This window comes from Habropoda laboriosa, unplaced genomic scaffold, assembly GCF_001263275.1.
Source record: "Habropoda laboriosa isolate 0110345459 unplaced genomic scaffold, ASM126327v1 scaffold126, whole genome shotgun sequence".
NCBI classification, from domain to species: Eukaryota; Metazoa; Arthropoda; class Insecta; order Hymenoptera; family Apidae; genus Habropoda; species Habropoda laboriosa.
Genome location: NW_017100288.1, coordinates 547,077 through 549,334, shown reverse-complemented (window position 1 = coordinate 549,334; position 2,258 = coordinate 547,077). Strand labels below are relative to the sequence as shown.

The 2,258-nt window shown below is 30.7% G+C and overlaps 1 protein-coding gene across 1 annotated transcript in view; it reads left to right on the top strand.

Moving 5' to 3' along the window:
• The first annotated feature begins 1,251 nt into the window (after positions 1-1,251).
• Positions 1,252-2,258, top strand: part of LOC108573731 (glycerophosphocholine phosphodiesterase GPCPD1-like) — an 8,349-nt gene continuing 7,342 nt past the window's right edge. The window contains exon 1 of the mRNA XM_017936205.1: positions 1,252-1,464. The gene's annotated coding sequence lies outside the window, so the exon portion shown is untranslated. The remainder of the gene's footprint in view (positions 1,465-2,258) is intronic.

Genomic DNA, 2,258 nt, shown 5'->3' with positions numbered 1-2,258 from the left:
TACTTCGTACGAATGTATGTTTTTATTGTGTACTGTTAAGAGAAAATAGGTAGTCGTAATACCGACGCATCATCCTGCAATAAGTACAGTTTCCTCTTTTAATGCGTCACATCTCTTATCGTAGTCCCCCCCGTGGTCAATGCGAACATTTTTTTTAACGAGAGCTTTCCTGTTGCTCACTATTACCCTTCTTCCGATTAAATGTGTTAAAATCCTTTTTACATTTGTACTCGTCTGTGGAAAATGTCGAACAATAATTTCTGAATAGATGTGATAATTCGACGTTTAAAAATTTTTTTACGCATCTACAATTATGTTGCACTGGAGAAGTAACAGTTTCAAAGTATCGTTGAATTTAAGGTTTTCGCTCACCCTTCGTAGCTTTAGCTACCGTGTTTTACGTAGTCATTGTTCTCGAAAGTGTACCGTTGAAAATTGACGCATGCACATTGTTGCATTTAAGCGTAACAATCTGATAGAAAGTGGCTGAAAGAAACATACTATTTTATTTCACAGATAGATGGTAATAGACAAACATTTTTAAATTAACATGAAAGAAACGCCTTAAATTTCACAAACAATGAAATTGTTTTACAATTTCAATCAATATTTATCAACTTAAGGCGTATATTTAGAAATAACGTTACATGAATATGAATGCTTATTGAAAACTACGTTCTAGGAATTTTGTATAAAACGTCTTTATTAAAGAGCAACGTTAAATAATATGGGATTAGCATTTAGAAATAAAAGTAGTTAAAAATAAATTTAGTGGCAGTAATTTATAATATACATGATAGAATAATTAATATTTGAAATTTACACAGAAAATTCAAAAAATAATAAACAAATTTTTAAATTGCTATTTGAAATGTACCGTAAAGAAATATAGGTAAAAAGAAAAGTAAAACAGAGAATTATTTTTACTTAATAATCTATCGTTTATTTTATTGTATTTATCGCAGTATGGCGGACAGGAAGTAACTACTCGAAATTGTCTGTAATATTATTTCAATGCTAATATTTACATATTTCCATCACATGAAACATTATTAACTCATTAAGAAGTACAATTACTAATTTCATTACTAAATGTATGCATTTGTAATAATAATTGTAAGAACGATAGTTTTCGGATAGCCATAGATTTAGCCTATTTGAATTAGTGGTTATACTGAGCCATCTCTGTCGTCACTTCCGAGTTCACGACGTTGCCAGATTGTCCATTGTTTCACTTGCGAAGGAAAAACTATTGCGGTGTGGTGTTGTGCCAGTGGGTCGTTTCGTGTCAGTCAAAAAAGTAGTGTTGTGCCGTGAAGAGACGAATTATGACAAATTCAACGAAAAATATGGAGCGACTACCTTGGGCATTCGTTAAATAACATGTACTCTTGTGTGAGGTGAATACCAGGCTGCCAACCAAGTTTTACAAGTAAAACCCACCAAGTTATCTCGACAGAATAGGTAAACTAACATTTTCAAGAGTAGAACGCTTTGGTGTGTAAAGTTCATCCGTTTTTGTGGTGGAACGATTTCGCTCTTTCGTTGTTTATCAAATTTTTTCCCGTCTCCGACATATTGCTTAAAAGCTGTTTTCGAACCTTTCTTGCAATAGTATATTTCCATGTACGTCATTTTCTCGATGAAATTATAAAAATGATTGTGACCATGATTTCGTAACACCTAACCGATAAAAAAAAAAATTGCCATGGCCCTGGTACTTTGTTCATTGTACCAACATCACGTGTTATAAGATGCATAATATTAAATAAAAATAGCGGCACACCTACTAACATTTATATTCTGTCGACATGTATTCTTCTAATAAAATGCTGAAATCAGTATTGAATTATCTGGAAATTGTATACTTGGTTGTTAGAAAAGATAATTAAGTGTTCTGCTTGTTTTCTGCATTAGTTTCTTGTCAGTGATATAGTTTTTATACTGTATTTTATCACATTCTACTTCACTGTGCTATATTTTACTAGCGCAAAATATATTTACACACTTATTGCTGCAACAATCTACTGTTTCTACATAGCAATATAAAAGGAGTTAAATTCAACAAATTCACATTAATTTTATGTTAAAAAACTCTTCTTGAAGTATTACAAATTTTATATCTGAAATTAAAATACAAAATGTGCCAAAAATGTTTTTATTTTTTTGAGTGTCACGTGTATATAATTTATTGTAGGTAAGCTTGTGAAAGAAACATTAAATTAATTGTTTATATGAATATCAAATTAATTTTTTAA